General features: G+C 41.9%; 1 pseudogene; it reads right to left on the bottom strand.

The window, feature by feature from the left end:
• Nucleotides 1-11572: 11572 nt before the first annotated feature.
• On the bottom strand, nucleotides 11573-12833 carry LOC138423433 (heterogeneous nuclear ribonucleoproteins A2/B1 pseudogene; annotated as a pseudogene).
• Between the last annotated feature and the right edge of the window lie 7151 nt (nucleotides 12834-19984).

Below are 19984 nucleotides of genomic sequence, written 5' to 3'. Positions count from 1 at the left end.
TGGGTTACTAGGCAGAGAGGATGAAGGCCCTGCCTACATCTCAGGCCCTGCCAAGGGAGACCACATGTCAACAAGTTGGGGTTAATACCTTCCTGGTGGGTACCCAAGTGAAGCTTACCCCGCTCCGTGGATTCACTGACCTTCTGGGCAAGGATGTCTCCCTGCCTTTGTGACTGGCCCCACTCCCACCCCAAACCTCTGGCATTCACGGCACTTTATTCCGGTTGCCTGTTCACTTGTCCCTCTTCTTCCTTAGGGTAAGTAACTTGTGGACAGGACAGTTCTCCTTGAGGAGAAACACGGAATCTGGACTTTGGCTGAGGACTAGGGACCTTCAGTTGGGGAAGAGGACAGGTGCGTTTGAGGGGAAGAGGAGGTATCCAGGCCAGGTGTCACTGGAGACTGATAGTCTGACCAGAGTCTCCTGTGTCACTTCTGGGAAGAAAAGGAAAAGTGCAAAGTGGCATCGAGTCAGTAGATGACGGGGAAATATGGGCGACTTGGAAGGCAGGCCCTGCCCTTGGATTGGTTGTCCCAGTCACACACAACATCTCCGGATGGGACAGTGACCACATTGGTGGCTTCTGGTCACCTCGGGTTCTTTCTTCAGGGAAGCAAGGTGTGTGTGTACTGAACTGGACCTTCTCCTCAGAGATTTTAGTGGCAGTGGGCACAGCACTTGCTCACGGGGTGCCCTGCAGCTGGCTTTCCTGCTGAGACTCTGGGTTCCCATTCTGCTTCCTGACAGCCATTTGCAAACCTTTGTGAGAGAACGTATGTCTTTAAAAAATGTTTATTTTTTGGTCGTACTGGGTCTTAGTTGTGACATGTAGGATCTAATTCCTTAACCAGCGATTGAACCTAGACCCCCCTGCATTGGGAGCGCAGAGTCTTAGCCACTAGACCACCAGAGAAGTTCCAGTGAGAAACATCTTTACACATTCCCGTTGCTGCCACATACTGCCTCTCTAGCTGGGAGTCGAGTTGGGAACAGTTTATCCACCAGCCAGCCAGTGAGCCCCCTGATTGCTGACAGGCTGTGGCCTAGGCCTTGGATTCAAGCCCTAGACCCACGCCCAGGGAAGCACATTCTTTGCTGAGTCAGCTGCCACTTGCAGTAGGCTTGACACTTAGGACTAGTTTTTGAGAGCAAACATCTGTGCTTACCTTCTGGGCTCTGTATTTCTTGAAGGTTTCTTAAGCTGCTTACCTGTGCATGGCCTGTTTTCCTTAAGACCGTGGTTCCTGAGTAAGGGTGAGCTTTAGAATCCTAGGAGAGCTCAGAAAAACAGATCCCTGGGCTCTCCTCAGACTGGCATTTAGTAGGTGTGGGTGGGCCCGGACTTTAGATTTCGACCAGATTCCCAGGTGCTGTGGGAGCTGCTGGCCTCTGGAAACATGTTACCTTAGAGCCACAGGACCATGTGACTTTGGAGTCTGGGTCCCTCTTTTCCCCCACACCAGAGTCCCAGTAGCTTTCTTCTGAGATAGTCCGTGTGCCCTAATTCAGGCAGTCTATCTGTGAATCAAAATAAAGAACAAAACTGATGCCCCATGACAGCACTGCAGCAGTGGTCACCTGGCCTAATGGTGGAGTTATGAGACTGGCTGTCAGAGACTTTGCCTTATGCTGACCGCACCCATTAGAGTTAGGCTAACAGTTCTGATGAGGCTGTGTTGCTGCTGAAGCCCTATCGCCTGCGTTCTCTCATTGGCATCCTGACACCTCTGGGTGGTGGCAAGCATGCACGGTACCCTCTCCTCGTGAATGAGAGAGGATTTACCTCGTTCTTGGGATCAGGTGTCCTGACTCCCAGCTTTAGGGCTTTTCCCATGTGCTAGAGACTACTTACCCTGCTTGGCACGTCCAGACTTGCACAGTTGGCTTCTCCTTTAGTCGGATTCCAGTGGCTCTAGTGCTGTGTTCTTTAGAGGAGGTGGGATCTATGAGTTGATAACATTTTCTTTATGCCACTCATTTTTTAAAATTTTTTTTTACTATATGAAAAATTTTAATTCTGTTCAGTAAAAGTCACCCTACGCAAAATGAACAAAGAAAAACAATGGACTTTTGCAGATTTTAATACATGCACACGCAGACAAAAGAGATAGGAAGGGACTAACATTCAAAACATAACAAAGAATCTTCTACAAATCAATAAAAAAAAAACATTGAAAAATGAACTAGAGAATACCAACAGCAGATTCACAGAAGAAATCTAAATGGTTAATAAAAATAGAAAATAAACAGTCTTACGGAAGTGGAGCACCCACTTTGCCCGTCCGTCAGCAGAATTGTAAAGTCTGGCTTTGTCAGGTGTTGACCAGATCTTGGAAAAGTGCGAACTACTCTTTTTTCAGGAAAGCATTTTTATTAATACTTCTTGAAGATGGTATTAATTGTCTCCCACTACAGCTTGAAAAGTGCAAATGACTCTAAACCATGAATAGTTGTATAAATTTAATGAACAACATTGGAGATTATTCTGGCAATGACTACTGCAGTTCAAAAATTCCACTTCTAGGTGTATATTCTAGAAATATAAGGCAAATGTTCACTGCATCATTGTTTCTAAAATTAAAAATGTTCTAAAATATCCATCGATACAGTATAGGATAATTGAGGTATATATACGTCATGAAGTACTCCATGGCAGTTAATTTACATAATATGAATATGCCTAAATTTCTCAAAAATTGTAGAATAAAAAAATGCAAGTTATTATATATGCAAAACATTGTATGATAAATATATAATGTTTAATTTAAATATAACACAGGTATGTAAAGAGTAAAGGTAACATCTATGATTGTGGTAGCCCTTGAGATTAAGAAAAAAGATAACACTATTGTTACATACCAAAGAAAGAGTCAACTGAATCTGTATTGTCTGTGTTTCTTTCATGACTAATGGAAAAGATCTGGAACAAAGACTACAGGATATTGAAATACGTTAGTTCTATACGGGGATACATTGATGTTTAATGTATCATTCTCTGTAGTTTTCAATATTTTAAAAATATTTGATTCTATTGGGCAAGTACTTATTAGGTACCAGTTGCATCCTCAGTGCAGGGCTAAGCAAAGAAAAGTAAAAAGAGGAAAAGAAGGTAGTGATAAAAGAAATTTTCACGTATTGAGCTATGGGAAGTCATTCTGGCTTATACATGTTAAACTTTGAGTTTTATACTGACTAGAACAGCCTGTATGTGGCCTATCAAACATACATATGTTGTGCATCTGCTTTAATTATTAAAGAAAAGGGCATACTGACCAGAAGTAAATAATGTCCTGGTTAAAAATAAAGATTAAATGCCTCCCTTTCGGGGACATCCTCCTTTGATAATTAGACTCCCTCCCCAGGTGCCAAGGCCACGCTGACTCATTGGGTATGTACCGATTTGATTTTTGAAACCTTGAGGGATCATATTCTTGTGTGATATTCTTTGCTCCGACCAGACATAAAACTGTGCTGAAAACCATATTTCTCCTGAGCAGCTTCTCAGAGTAATCAGAGTAGTCCTCAGTTTGGCTCAAACAAAACACTTTTCTCTACCAATTATAAGTTGTTTATTGATTGTTTTTGTCAAGGTCACTTGGCATAGTTGGCAGGATATCAGAAAAACCCACATAATGTCACCCAGACTCTGCTTTGGACCAGCAGCTGGTACCAAGCCTGGGCCCCTTGCACCCCTGCTGCTTCTCAGTACCCTTCAGGTGATCCTGTAAGTTGTTCCTGGTATCTGGTTTCTTTGTTGTTGTTGTTGTTGTTTTTTGCTCATGCCGTGCAGCATACACGTGTCCAACTCTTGGCGACCCCATGGACTATAGCCTGCCAGGCTCCTCTGTCCATGGAATTTTCCAGGCAAGAATACCGGAGGGAGTGGCCATTTCCTACTCCAGGGGATTTTCCTGTATTTCGACCTGTATCTCTTGTGTCTCCTGCCATGGCGGGGAGATTCTTCACCACTGAGCCACTGTGGAAGCCCTTAAGACTTGCACTTTATAACAAAATGAATCTAAATAAAAGGGAGAGTGCTTCCTTCATGGTCCAGCGGCTGAGACTCTCTGCTCCCGATGCAGCGGGCCCGGGTTTGATCCTTGGTCAGGGAGCTAGATCTCACATGCTGCCACCAACACCTGGAGCAACCAAATAGGTCAATAAGTATTTTTAAAAGGGGGAAATTGTGTTTCTAAAGCTTAGCAGCAGCCTGACAGGCAGTCATCCATTGGAACTCTGGCTGGCTTCTACAATTTGTATGGAAAGAATACTTACAAGTACTTTCCTAACCCTAACTAGCCAGGATAAAGCTTTTTTGATATTCCAGAACTGATTTTTGCATGCACGACTAAAGAAAGCTGGCTTGATAAAAACATCTGTTCAAAATTCTGACCCTGAGAGAACAGAAGTACTCCCAGGAGAAAACAAAACTGTAACTCTTATCATGTCCTTGAAATGCAAACACAGCAGCATCGCCTGAGACTACAGTGTTAGCTCGATGAGTAGAGGCTAAAACCAAAGGGAGAAAGAAGCGGGGGAGGCTTCTTCTCTTTTTAAAAATTAATTGATTTTTGGCTGCGTTGGGTCTTCATTGCTGTGTGCGCGCTTTCTCTAGTTGTGCCCAGGGCTCTGCTTTGCAGCGCTGTGTGGGCTTCTCACTGCGGTGGTTTCCTGTTGCGGAGCACAGGCGCTCAGGTGCTCAGGTGCATGGGCTCAGCAGTCGTGGTGCATGGGCTTAGTTGCCCTGTGGCATGTGGAATCTTCCCAGATCAGGGACTGAACCTGTGTCCCCTGCATTCCCACCAGGGAAGTCCTGAAGAACTTTTAAAATTCAAGTAGGAAAACTCTGAGATCTCCGTGTCTATCTAGATGTATGTATGTCTCTGTATATGTTATGAATGTGATGTTTCTACCTCTGGATGATATCATCAATATGAATTTGTAAAAGAGCTTTATTTGATTGACTTAAAAGTGACCTCTTATACTGTGCTTAGTTGCTCAGTTGTGTCCAGCTCTCTGCGACCTCATGGGCTGTATGTAGCCTGCCAGGCTCCTCTGTCCATGGTATTTTCCAGGCAAGAATACAGGAGTGGGTTGCCATTCCCTTCTCCAGGGGATCTTCCTGACTCAGGGATCAAACCTGGATCTCCTTCATTGCAGGCAGATTCTTTGCCGTCTGAGCCACCAGGGAAGCCCAAACTCTTACATTACTCAGCCATAAAAAACATTAAATAATGCCATTTGCAGCAACATGGATGGACCTAGAGATTAGCATATTAAGTGAAATAAGTTGGATAAAGACAAATATCATGTAATATCACTTATATGTGGAATCCAGAAAAAACAACACAAATGAACTTATTTACAGGACTGAAACAGATTCATAGACATCGAGAACAAACTTTGGTACCAAAGGGGAAACGGGGGAGGGATAACTTAGGAGTTTGGGATTAGCAGACACACACTGCTGTATATAAAACAGATAAGCAACAAGGTCCTGTTGTATAGCACATGAAACTATATTCAATATTTTTAAATAAACCATAATGGAAAATAATCTGAAAAGAATATATACTGTATCTATAGCTATATGCCTATATCTCTCTGAATATGTATGTATCTTTGAATCACTTTCCTGCATACCGGAAACTAACACAATATTGTAAATCCATAATACTTCAATTTTTTAAAAGTAAGTACTTGCAAATCAGATATTTCTAAATGTAACATAAAAGTAATCCAAATGCTTAAAGGATCATGTGATCCAGGATTAATCAAGATTAATCTTTAATAAATGGAAACAAGTTTAAGTTTTGGGTTTGATTAGTACAGGCATGTCTTTAGGGTCATCAGCATTAAGTATAATACCTTTTATTGTACGCCTGGAGGAGGGCACGGCAACCCACTTCAGTATTCTTGCTTGGAGAATTCCATGGCCAGAGGAGCCTGGCAGGCTACAGTCCATAGGGTCTCAAAGATTCGGATACGACTAAAGCGACTTGGCACAAGTTTGCTGAAAGTCAATAAGTTCATGTTATCTATGTCACAAAATTTCTCAGCAAGAAAATTAACTTGGTGTGATGATATTTTCACAAGTAATGAAGTACAGATAAATGAGATAAAAGTTTTAGGTGAACTCTTAAAGAATGATTATGTTTTATGGTATGTCTAAATGCAGTTTCTCCAGATTTTTGGTAATTTGAAACTCCAGAGTTTTGTTAAATTAGGATAGATGATGGGAATTTTTTTTGATATCCAGATCATTTCCAATTAAGATAAAAATACCAAACCTTCATTGCTAAACATGTCTAAATGTACCTACTTTGTTGTCTTACAAGAGAAAAAAACTAAAGATATTCAGGTTTATTAGACACATCCTGCACCACATTAAAGGGAAATTATGCTATGAGGAAAAGGTATGTTTTTAAAGGTTATGGAGTATATTCTTAGGTTTGCTAATCAGGAAATACTGGTATGACAGTCAATTACTTGCTTCCTGATTTTCACTAAAGTTTTTTAAGGTTTAAAAATTATAATCTATGTAAGTAAAGATACTAAAATAATAAAGTAAGCATTTCAGTTATAAAAAAGTAGGCCATCTAATGTTGACAGAAAATATAAAAAATGAAATATCTTTGTTTAGGAGAAAAAAAGAGTATAATTTTGTCCTAGAATGAGTTGTTTCTGGATGGGAAAAAAGGACAAATAAATAATGAATACAAGCAGTGATGTAAGGTTATAGAAAAGAAAACTTGAGAATTTTGTATGTGGTCAGAATTGATTAAAATTAGATTGCATTTAATTAGGTAAATAAAATTTGTTATTAAAGGTAAGCTGAAGCAAGACTGGATTTGGTTTTCTCTCTGTTGAAAGAACAAAATTCTCTTGCAGTCCCACTCTTGATAACAGATTGTGTGAATTTCCTTGCCTTTACATGATCTATACTTGCTTTTGAAATCTTCTGTCACTTTGCTTAAGTAAATAAGTATTGTTTCACAGTAACCTATGATCCTATTTGATCAAGTGTTTTGAAGCTTTCTGATATTGTTGACAAACTTCTAGAGTATCAAATTCTAATTAAAGTTCTTTTGACCTCCAGCTAACTTTGAGGTGCTTCATAGGGCCCCTGAGTCATCTCAGAAAAATATTAAACTAACTAAGCTTATTTGGTAGATTAAATTATGTAGGAAGCACTGTCAAATAAGATGTAACATTAAGCTTTCTTTATGTTATGTCTATGTAAGTATATGTTTTATAAGTGTTTTAGAAATTACATGAAATTCCTGGAAATCATACATGTTCTGACATAAAATGTTATCTGTCATCAAAATTGAGGCTCCCATTAAAGAACTGAACCCGAGTATTTGGGAAATGCCCTCGCTGACTTTCATGCCAAGGCAACGGCAGCCGACCATAGCAATGATGGCACGTGTAGATAGAGTCCGTCCTGCTTCTACAGAGCGTTAACCCCTCATTGTCAGACTTCTGCCATCCTGAGGTCCTTAGAACAGTCTGCTCCTAAATCAGAGAAATTAGACGGTAAACGACAGCTGTGAGTTGAGCAGGTGGGGCTTTGGGAAACCCAAGGTGGCTGCTTGGCTCCTCCTGGCTCCCAGGCAAACACTGCTTTTCATTTAGTGGGTTAAAGCCTTCCTTTGCTGCAAGGCTAATGCCCTCACAGAGACGAATAAGCTGATAGAAATTGTGTTTTCCACTTAGGGTTATGCTTTCCACAATCTCCAGTGATCCAGGCACCCAGTTTATTGGGCAAATCATACTAATCTTGACAAAAGCCTCACAAACTTCTTAAAATGATCCCTGTGAGTGTGCTCCTCAGTGATCAGGCAGGGTCAACACAGTAATGGAGAAACTGGACTCGAGCGGAACAAAAATTAATTACCTTGGATTAAATGAACTGATAAATATGAAATATAGATAAAATTTTTGTGAATTTTTGTCTGAAATATTACTAAATTTTAATCTTCCAGATAAGGGAATCTTGCACTTTAAGGTATTTATGACTTACAGCAATTTGGTAAATTGCACATTTGTAAACAGATATGAGGGTTTCCCAGGTAGCTTAGTGGTAAAGAATCTGCCTGAAATGCAGGAGACACAGGTTCGATCCCTGGGTCGGGAAGATTCACTGGAGAAGGAAATGGCAACCCACTCCAGTATTCTTGCCTGGAAAATCCCATGGACAGAGGAGACGGGTGGTCTACAGCCCATGGGGTCGCAAAAGAATCAGGCATGATTTAGTGACTAAACAAACACACACAGATTGGAAGCATTTATATTTTCTCTCTACCTGTTGTTTCGTTGCTAAGTCGTGCACTAGACTTGGTCTATAGAAGGGGCTTGCTGTGTGCTAAGTCGCTCAGTCGTGTCTGACTCTGCGACTCTATGGACTGTAGCCCGCCAGGCTCCTCTGTCCATGGGATTCTTCAGGCAAGAATACTTGAGTGGGTTGCCGTGTCCTCAACCAGGAGATCTTCCTGACCCAGGGATCAAACCCAAGTCTCTTGCGTCTCCTGCACTGGTGGGTGGGTTCTCTACCACTAGCGCCATCTAGAAAGACTGACTGCCTTCTATTGATGGATTATCTTCTTGCTTCTAGGAATGACTTACAAGAAACTCCCATTGACAATGCTGGTCTGATTTGGTTTACTGATGGGTCCTACTTAAAAGATGAACGAGGATATTACCGAGCTGTAAATATAGTAATGTCCAACTTGGACATAACTGAAAACTCTTGTTTACCAGAAATGAGGTCAGTAAAATCAGCTGAATTAACTGCTTTAATTCAAGCTTGTCAACTAGCTAAAGACCAGATAGCAACTATTTATACTGATAGTTCTTGTACATTTGGAGTGGCCCATGACTTTGGGATATTATGGCAACAATGAGGTTTTTTACCTCTTTGGGACAACCTGCCAAAAAAAAAAAAAAAATGGTAAACAAGGGCTTCCCTGGTGGCTCAGTGGTAAAGAATCCGCCCGCCAGTGCAGGGGACATTGTTCGATCCCTGATCTGGGAAGACTGCACTTGCCGCGGGGCAGCTAAGCCCGTGCACCACAGCTGTGAGCCGGGGAGCCGCATCTGCTGAGCCCACGGGCCACAGCCACTGAAGCCTGCACGCCCTGGAGCCCGTGCTCTGCAACAAGAAAAGCCACCACAATGAGAAGCCCTCGCACTGCTCCCAGATAGCAGCCCCACTCGCCACAACTAGACAAAAGCCCGCGCTGCAAGGAAGCCCCAGCAGAGCCGTCAATCGATCAATCAATGATGGGAAACAGCTTGCAAACTTATCAAATCTACACAATTACCAGAAGAGTTACCACCTATTAAAGCCCCAGGACATTTGAAATCGAAGGCTATGGAAGCTAAAGGAAATCAGCTTGCTGGTACTGCCACCAACAGCAAGCAGCTCTAAGTAATCATTCTGTCCAGCGTTGAGAATGTCCACCACTCTCTGTCAACCCTGCTCACTCAGTGAAGGATTTCCTCCTGCGAGCTCAAGAAACTGCCACTGAAGAACAGAAACAGATGTCGTAATAAAAAAGGGGAAATTTTTAACCCTGTCACACAAATATGATTTGGACCTGAGAGGAAACCTGTTGTGCCTGCTGGAGCCCAACTGCCACATTCTTTTACTCACTGGGTGCCTGAGAAAATGATTCTGTGGGGAAAACAATATGTTTAGAAGCTTTTTCCCCACAACTGGTTCCTAGTGTATTTGCTTGTTGTAATGTATGTCCTGCGTATAATCCAGGAAAGTCACTCTGTGGGTCACAGGACCACTTTCCCCTTCCTAAGGGACCCTTTGACATATGGCAGTTGGATTTTGTCCAGCTGCTGCCATCTCAAGGAAATAAATATATGTTCATAATGATCTTCGGGTTTTCACACTGGCTTGAAGCTTTTCCATGCAGGAGAGCAATGGCTTTAACAATAGGTAAATTGCTATTCAGTTCAGTTCAGCTGAGTCACTCAGTTGTGTCTGACTCTTCTACCCCATGGACTGCAGCATGCCAGGCCTCCCTGTCCATCACCAACTCTTGGAGTTTACCCAATTCATGTCCATTGAGTCAGTGATGACATCTAACCATCTCATCCTCTGTCGTCCCTTTCTCCTCCCACCTTCAGTCTTTCCCACCATCAGGGTCTTTTCAAATGAGTCAGCTCTTCCCATCAGGTGGTCAAAGTATTGGAGTTTCAGCTTCAACATTAGTCCTTCCAATGAACACTCAGGACTGATCTCCTTTAGGATGGACTAGTTGGATCTCCTTGCAGTCCAAGGGACTCTCAAGAGTCTTCTCCAACACCACAGTTCAAAAGCCTCAATTCTTCAGCGCTCAGCTTTCTTTATAGTCCAACTCTCACATCCATACATGACTACTGGAAAAACCATAGCCTTGACTAGACGGACCTTTGTTGGCAAAGTGATGTCTCTGCTTTTCAATATGCTGTCATAGGAAAGATAATAATTCCTATCTGGGGAAGTCCTTCTGAATTATACAGTGATTGGGAAACTCATTTTATTGCACAAATAATTAAATCTATATGTGACATTTGACACTTATGTGGCATTTCACTGTGCATATCTTCAGCATTGGTAGAAAGGACTAGCGGTGCTCTCAGAATGCAATTGGCAAAACTTTTGGAAACATTTCATCTCTCATGGCCAAAACTCCTCTGCTAGTGCCTCTTGACCTTAGATCTATGCCTTTTGGTAAGCATGGGCCATCTCCTTTTGAAAGATTAACAGGATGGCCTGTGATTAAATGAGGGAGTATATGGACCAACCTCACTCCAAGGAGATATATTACATTATTGTCAGGGCCTTATCAAAACATAAGGAAAATGAAAAATTAGTAGCTAACCCCTTTCACTGTGAGCTCTTGGAAGATGAAATCCTTAAAGATCATGGATTATAATCTGGAGATTTTGTTTATTGGAAAGGACATAAAGATCTGTTGCGGCAACATCAGAAAGGATCTTATCAGTTATTATTTACTAATCCATGTGCTGCCAAACTATTAATAGAAGGCAGAGACTCATGGATTCACATCTCTAATTTTATTTTTTATTTTTTTTCCTCTAGAATTATTCTATTAAATCATAAATTTACAACAGCTTCTTAACTCTACACACACACTTAAATTTTTTTAAAGGAAAAACATTATGACTTATTACACCATGATCCTGGCTAATAGCTTTTCAAAACTTTGAGAAAAATCTTAAAAAAGGTTTCACATGTCACCTGAAATTTACAAATTTAACATTATCAAAGAAGGAATGCTTCTATACTCTTACAAAGACCACTAGAAAGAACAATTAAAAAGCTAAGAAACTGTCTCAAAGGCATTTTTTTTTTTATAATCCTTCCTCCACAGTAAGTTAATGTTATTAAATAATCCAGCCCATTCACAAAATGGCTGTATGCATCTGCTCTGGTGTCTTCTGCCATATCATGGATATTTATGCATGACTGAGATAAGATTTTCCTTACCATTATTATTTTGATAACCTGAAGCTGTTCTGTTACTTTTGAGCGCTCATCCTCTCCTATTTATACAGTGAAGCCCATGGCAAATAGGAAGAAGCTCAGTATCTGCTTCTCCCTCCATAACCCCCACTTCCTCCACTGCCTCCTGGACCATAGTTTCCTCCACCATATGGTGCCCCCACGCTCCTGCTACCACCAAAATTTCCACTCTTCATTGGACCATAGTTAGAAGATTGTTGGTTATAATTTGCAAAATCATTGTAATTTCCACTCCCGTATTTTCCTCCTCCATAACTGCCATAGCCACCTCCATAGCCCCCACCCTGGTTGCCATATCCAGGTCCTCCACCACCATATCCTCCTCTTCCTCCTCCATAACCAGGGCTGCCTTCAAAATTGCCACCTCCAGGTCCCCCTCCATACCCATTATACCCATCCCCAAATCCACGGCCACGTCCATATCCATCAGACCCCCCTCTAAAGTTACTTCCTGGTTCTGGTCCAATATTTCCACCACCACCACCATGAGAATCTCCAAAACCAAAGTTGCCCCCTCTTCCACTTCTAGAACTTTGGACTTCCTGCATTTCTTGTCTGGACAAAGCCTTTCTTACTTCCGCATTATGACCATTGATAGTATGGTATTTCTGCAACACAATCTTATCCATAGGATCATGGTCATCAAACGTAACAAATCCAAAGCCTCTTTTCTTTCCAGACTGCCTCTCAGTAATTATCTCAATGGTATCAATTTTTCCATATTCCTCAAAGTAATCTCTAAGATGATGCTCCTCAGTATCTTTCTTAATTCCACCAACAAACAGCTTCTTCACAGTTACAGGAGCCCCTGACTTTCCAGATTCCTGTCTTGCAACAGCACGTTTTGGCTCAACCACTCTCCCGTCAACTGAGTGAGGTCTTGCGGCCACGGCAGCATCAACTTCAGCCATGGAAGAAAAAGTCACAAAGCCAAATCCTAAAAAAAAAAAAAACCAAACAAACAAATCCTCTTGATCTTTTGCTTGCAGGGCCCCTCATTACCACACAATCTAAGTTTTCCCCGTTGCTCCTAGTAGTTCCTCAAACTTTCTTCTGTAGTTTCAAAGCTCAAGCCACCAATAATGAGTTTACGGAATTGTTCTTTTCTCTCTCCGTCGCGCACTCAGTCGCTTCAGCCCGATTTCCCGCAGCCGAGCGAGATGAGAGCGCTCTCCGCGGAGGAACCGGACTCTCCTGGCGCTGTAGCGAGAACTGCCGCTGCTCGAGAAACACCACCGCGGAGCACCTCCACTCCAGACCCGGCGCTGCAGCTACTGCCCGCATCTCTAATTCCAAAATCTCCTCTAGAAGACAGCCCTCCTAAACTGTTGGTGGGAATGTAAGCTGGTGCAACTGCTATCAAAAACAGTATGAATTTTCCTTAAAAACCTAAAAACAGAGTTGCCGTATGATCCAGCAATTACATTCCTGGGTGTATATTTGGACAAAACTCTATTTCAAAACGACACATGCACCCCTATTTACAATAGCCAAGACATGAAAGCAGCCTAAGTGTCCATCAGCAGATGAATGGATAAGGAAGATACTATCTATCTATCTGTCTATACTGTTACTTCAGTCGTGTCTGTTTGCGACCCTATGGACCGTGGCCCTCCAGGGTCCTCTGTCCATGGGATTCTCCAGGCAAGAATACTGGAGTGGGTTGCCTTGCCCTCCTCCTGGAGTTCTTCCCGACCCAGGGCTTGAACCCGTGTCTTATGTCTACCTGTTGGGAGGCAGGTTCTTTACCACTAGATATATACACACACACATGTTTCTGTTCTGTAAATAAGTTCATTTGTATCATAGTTTAGATTCCACATATAAGTAATACTAAATGATAGTTGTCTTTCTCTTTCTGATTTACTTCACTTAATAAATAATTATCTCTAGGTCCATCCATATTGCTGCAAATGGCATTACTTCCATTTTATGGCTGAATAATTTATATATACTTTATTATTCATATATATATTATATAGAATATTATGTGTGTGTTAGTCCCTCAGTTGTATCTGACTCTCTGCGACCCCATGGACTGTAGCCCACCAGGCTCCTCTGTCCATGGGATTCTCCAGGCAAGAATACTGCAGTGGGAAGCCAGTCCCTTCTTCAGGGGATCTTCCAACTCAGGGATTGACCGTGGGTCTCCAGCATCACAGGCAGATTCTTTATTGTCTGAGCCATTAGGGAAGCCTAACATTATATATAATAATATATATTACATTATATTAAAATGATATAATTTATATTTATATTTTATAGTTTATATAATATAAATATATAATTTATATAATTGTATAATTAATAATTATATTAAAATATATTATAATATACATTATATTATAATAATAGTATATATCCATATGTAATATGGATATGGATATATATAATATTATTCAGTCATAAAAAATAATGAAATAATGCCATTTGCAGCAATATGGATGGACCTAGAGATAATTAATTAAATGAAGCAAGTCAGAAAGAGAAAGACAAATATCATATAGTATCACTTATATGTGGAATTAAAATATGACACAAATGAACTTATTTACAGAACAGAAACAGACTCACAGACATAGAGAAAACACTTATGGTTGCCAAGGAGGATGGGGAGTGGGGAGGGATGAACTGGGAGTTTGGGATTAGCAGATGCAAGTGATTCTACATAGAATGGATAAGCAATAAGGTCCTACTGTAGAGCATGGGAACTGCAGGCAATATCCTGTAACAAACCATGGTGGAAAAGAGTATGCAAAAGGGAAATATATGCACGTATAACTGAATCACTTTGGTGTGCTTCCGAAACTAAGACAACATTGTCTATCAACTATACTTCAGTTTTTAAAAAAGAATCTTGAACCTGCACACACACACACACACACACACACACAAGGCCTCTCCACCTGCGTGGACTTTGTCCCATATTTCTGACACCTGACTTCAACTAACTACGCTCAAATGACACCCTCATCAGGACAAGAAGACGACGGCAAGCAGCTGACCAGAGAGCCTGGGTCAGGCCTGTAAGATTGATCCTACTAGTTCAACCGAACTGTTAATCAAACATTTGTCTTCCTATCATAATTGATAGTTATTGCTTTACTTCTAGCTATATTTTTGCTCCAATAGTCAGGATGGGAAGAAAATGCTCTAGTAAAGTTGTCATCACGTAGAGTTACTGGGATAAGCCCCTCGTAATACCCATCCATGACCATTCAGATGTTCCTAACATGACCCTCACCCAGACCAACTGCCCTCTTGACCTAATCTTTCAGGTTCAGATTCTCCAACATACTAACATGCCCACCCCCGTCTGATACCATCCTTTGTTCTTAGAGACTGGACATATTTACCCCAGGACACCCTCGCCCTGTTCCTTACTTAATTGAAAAATGTCTTAAAGAGAAAAATGCAAGGAAATTGTGCTAGCAACTCCCTTATATCAAGAGTCTAGTTGACTTTTGGAAAACCTATAAGAGAAGTGATCTATAGTTTAATAAAATTGTGTTGACAGAACTCTCAGTTCATGGGGCTATCAATGGGGAGCCCTGGCGGGGATCACCTGTGCTCCCCAGGTTCTTAACATGTGGTATTGGAACCGACCCAGCTTCCCAAGGATGGGAGCACAAATGTCTCAACAGCTGACAAACAGAAGGTTTATGTTTACTAGGACATTAATGTGGTCCACTGGAGAAGGGAATGGCAAGCCACTTCAGTATTCTTGCCTTGAGAACCCCATGAACAGTATGAAAAGGCAAAATGATAGGATACCAAAAGAGGAACTCCCCAGGTCATTAGGTGCCCAATATGCTACTGGAGATCAGTGGAGAAATAACTCCAGAAAGAATGAAGGGATGGAGCCAAAGCAGAAACAATACCCAGCTGTGGATGTGACTGGTGATAGAAGCAAGGTCCAATGCTGTAAAGAGCAATATTGCATAGGAACCTGGAATGTCAGGTCCATGAGTCAAGGCAAATTGGAAGTGGTCAAACAAGAGATGGCAAGGGTGAACGTCAACATTCTAGGAATCAGCGAACTAAAATGGACTGGAATGGGTGAATTTAATTCAGATGACCAGGAATCCCTTAGAAGAAATGGAGTAGCCATCATGGTCAACAAAAGAGTCCGAAATGCAGTACTTGGATGCAATCTCAAAAACAACAGAATGATCTCTGTTCGTCTCCAAGGCAAACCATTCAATATCACAGTTATCCAAGTCTATGCCCCAACCAGTAATGCTGAAGAAACTGAAGTTGAACGGTTCTAAGAAGACCTACAAGATCTTTTAGAATTCACACCCCAAAAAGATGTCCTTTTCATTATAGAGGACTGGAATGCAAAAATAGGAAGTCAAGAAACACCTGGAGTAACAGGCAAATTTGGCCTTGGAATGCGGAATGAAGCAGGGCAAAGACTAACAGAGTTTTGCTAAGATAATGCACTGGTCATAGCAAACACATTCTTCCAACAACACAAGAGAAGACTCTACACATGGACATCACCAGATGGTCAACACCGAAATCAGATTGATTATATTCTTTGCAGCCAAAGATGGAGAAGCTCCATACAGTCAACAAAAACAAGACCAGGAGCTGACTGTGGCTCAGATCATGAACTCCTTATTGCCAAATTCAGACTTAAATTGAAGAAAGCAGGGAAAACTGCTAGACCATTCAGGTATGACCTAAATCAAATCCCTTATGATTATACAATGGAAGTGAGAAATAGATATAAGTGTCTAGATCTGATAGATAGAGTGCCTGATGAACTATGGAATGAGGTTCGTGACATTGAACAGGAGACAGGGATCAACACCATCCCATGGAAAAGAAATGCAAAAAAGCAAAATGGCTGTCTGGGGAGGCCTTACAAATAGCTGTGAAAAGAAGAGAAGCAAAAAGCAAAGGAGAAAAGGAAAGATATAAGCATCTGAATGCAGAGTTCCAAAGAATAGCAAGAAGAGATAAGAAAGCCTTCTTCAGCGATCAATGCAAAGAAATAGAGGAAAACAACAGAATGGGAAAGACTGGAGATCTCTTCAAGAAAATTAGAGATACCAAGGGAACATTTCATGCAAAGATGGGCTTGATAAAGGACAGAAATGGTCTGGACCTAACAGAAGCTAAAGATATTAAGAAGAGGTGGCAAGAATACATGGAAGAACTGTACAAAAAAGATCTTCACAACCCAGATAATCATGATGATGTGATCACTAATCTAGAGCCAGACATTTTGGAATGTGAAGACAAGTGGGCCTTAGAAAGCATCACTACGAACAAAGCTAGTAGAGGTGATGGAATTCCAGTTGAGCTGTTTCAAATCCTGAAAGATGATGCTGTGAAAGTGCCGCAGTCAATATGCCAGCAAGTTTGGAAAACTCAGCAGTGGCCACAGGACTGGAAAAGGTCAGTTTTCATTTCAATCCCAAAGAAAGGCAATGCAAAAGAATGCTCAAACTACCGCACAATTGCACTCATCTCACATGCTAGTAAAGTAATGCTCAAAATTCTCCAAGCCAGACTTCAGCAATATGTGAACTGTGAACTCCCTGATGTTCAAGCTGGTTTTAGAAAAGGCAGAGGAACCAGAGACCAAATTGCCAACATCCGCTGGATCATGGAAAAAGCAAGAGAGTTCCAGAAAAACATCTATTTTCTGCTTTATTGACTATGCCAAAGCCTTTGACTGTGTGGATCACAATAAACTGTGGAAAATTCTGAAAGAAATGGGAATACCAGACCACGTGATCTGCCTCTTGAGAAATCTGTATGCAGGTCAGGAAGCAACAGTTAGAACTGGACATGGAACAACAGACTGGTTCCAAATAGGGAAAGGAGTACATCAAGGCTGTATATTGTCACCCTGCTTATTTAACTTCTATGCAGAGTACATCATGAGAAACGCTGGACTGGAAGACACACAAGCTGGAATCAAGATTGCCGGGAGAAATATCAATAACCTCAGATATGCAGATGACACCGCCCTTATGGAAGAAAGTGAAGAGGAACTAAAAAGCCTCTTGATGAAAGTGAAAGAGAAGAGTGAAAAAGTTGGCTTAAAGCTCAACATTCAGAAAATGAAGATCATAGCATCTGGTCCCATCACTTCATGGGAAATAGATGGGGAAACAGTGGAAACAGTGTCAGACTTTATTTTTTTGCGCTCCAAAATCACTGCAGATGGTGATTGCAGCCATGAAATTAAAAGACGCTTACTCCTTGGAAGAAAAGTTATGACCAACCTAGATAGTATATTCAAAAGCAGAGACATTACTTTGCCGACTAAGGTCCGTCTAGTCAAGGCTATGGTTTTTCCTGTGGTCATGTATGGATGTGAGAGTTGGACTGTGAAGAAGGCTGAGCACCGAAGAACTGATGCTTTTGAACTGTGGTGTTGGAGAAGACTCTTGAGGGTCCCTTGGACTGCAAGGAGATCCAACCAGTCCATTCTGAAGGAGATCAACCCTGGGATTTCTTTGGAGGGAATGATGCTAAAGCTGAAACTCTAGGACTTTGGCCACCTCATGTGAAGAGTTGACTCATTGGAAAAGACTCTGATGCTGGGAGGGATCGGGGGCAGGGAGGAGAAGGGGACGACCGAGGATGAGATGGCTGGATGGCATCACGGACTCGAAGGACATGAGTCTGAGTGAACTCCGGGATTTGGTGATGGACAGGGAGGCCTGGCGTGCTGCGATTCATGGGGTTGCAAAGAGTCGGACAAGACTGAGCAACTGAACTGAACTGAACTGAACTGAACTATGTTGCCCCATTGTCTACACATCAGGGATAGATGAACTTCTTTTCTGTCCTCATTACAGAGTCAAGAGGTCCACGTTAGCAAGACACCAAGATGTGTGCTAAGTCACTTCAGTCGTGTCCGACTCTGTGTGACCCTGTGGACTGTAGCCCACCAGGCTTCTCTGTCCATGGGATTCTCCAGGCAAGAATACTGGAGTGGGCTGCCCTGCCCTCCTCCAGGGGGTCTTCCCAGCCCAGGGACTGAACCTGCGTCATAGGCAGGTGGGTTCTTTACTGCTAGTGCCACCTGGGAAGACCAAGAAACCAGGATACCTGGGGGCACAAAGTTTTCGTTCTGAAAGAAGAATATATGTAAACAGTGAGATAATTAGAAATCTATCAGCTACCATTGGTCAAATAGCTGAAGAGACTGCAAAAAACTCTGCAGCACAACAGACATCCTAAATTCCTTACCCAAAGTAGTGTTAGATAATGGGGTTGCCTCAGATGGTCTACTGGCTAAACAAGGAGTGCATAGTTCTTGTTCTACTTATATCAGTACCTCTGGAGAAGTTGAGACTTGCCTAGAAATAACTTCCCCAAAGGCAAGGTAGTTACAAGACGTAAGGAAAACCGACCCTTAAGTGACCTGTTAGCATCCTTCAGGAATAAGCTGTTTTTTCCCCACTCTGCTTTACAAATGATTATTATATTTATAATATATGCTATCATTGTTTTCCTAACTATCAAGCTACTCATAACACGTATCACTGCTTGCATTGTCTACTGCTAAGATCCTAAGTATTATGTTTGTGTGACAATTTGATAACGGTTGATAATACATACAGCTTATAAAATGCTTCCCCCATCGATGTATAACCATTACGTTCAATTAGTTACCCCCAAATGAGGGATCACTAGGCAACTCTTCTCCTATAAAAAATAAAAATACAAAAAAAAAAAAAAAGGCAAAGAGATTGATCGATGATCAAGGGACATGATAGACCCAAGGCAGGCAGAAATCACCCTGGCATTGAAGGACTAATATACTTTAGGTAATCTAAATTGTTTCCTTATTTTTGGCTGTTCTGGGTCTCCCTGCTGCCGGGATTTTTCTCCGGCGGGGATGCGCGGGCTTGTCTTTGCCGCGGCTGCTCTTGTTGCAGAGCACGGGCTCTAGGAATCCAGGGCTCAGTAGTTGCAGCTCCGGGGCTCTCGAGCACAAGCCCAGCAGCTGTGGCTCACGGGCTTCGCTGCTCTGTGGCTTGCGGGACCTTCCCGGATCAGGGATCGAACCTGCGTCCTGCATTTGCAGGCAGATTCTCCACCAGTGAGCCCCCAAGGAGGCCCTGGGGGACAAACCTTTTGGTCGTCAGTGCTTTCCAGAGAAAGATTTACAATCAAAAAAGGGGAAATGATAACAGAAAATTTCACATATTGATGTACAGGCGAGTCATTCTGGCTTATACTTGAGTTAGCTTGAGTCTCATGCTGACTAGAATAGCCTGCTTGCGGTCTATCAAGCATGCATTGTACGTCTGCTTTAATTATTGAAGAAAAGGGTGCATTGATCAGAATGAAAGAATGTCCACGTTAAAAATAAGAATTAAATGCCTCCCTTTCTGGAGCACCAATGCTTGTATTCTTTTCAATGATAAGACTCCCCCTCCCAGGTGCCAAGGCCATACTGA

Source organism: Ovis canadensis, chromosome 18, assembly GCF_042477335.2.
Source record: "Ovis canadensis isolate MfBH-ARS-UI-01 breed Bighorn chromosome 18, ARS-UI_OviCan_v2, whole genome shotgun sequence".
Classification (NCBI taxonomy): domain Eukaryota; kingdom Metazoa; phylum Chordata; class Mammalia; order Artiodactyla; family Bovidae; genus Ovis; species Ovis canadensis.
The sequence above is the reverse complement of the archived record's forward strand: the minus strand, read 5'-3'. Positions and strand labels throughout refer to the sequence as shown.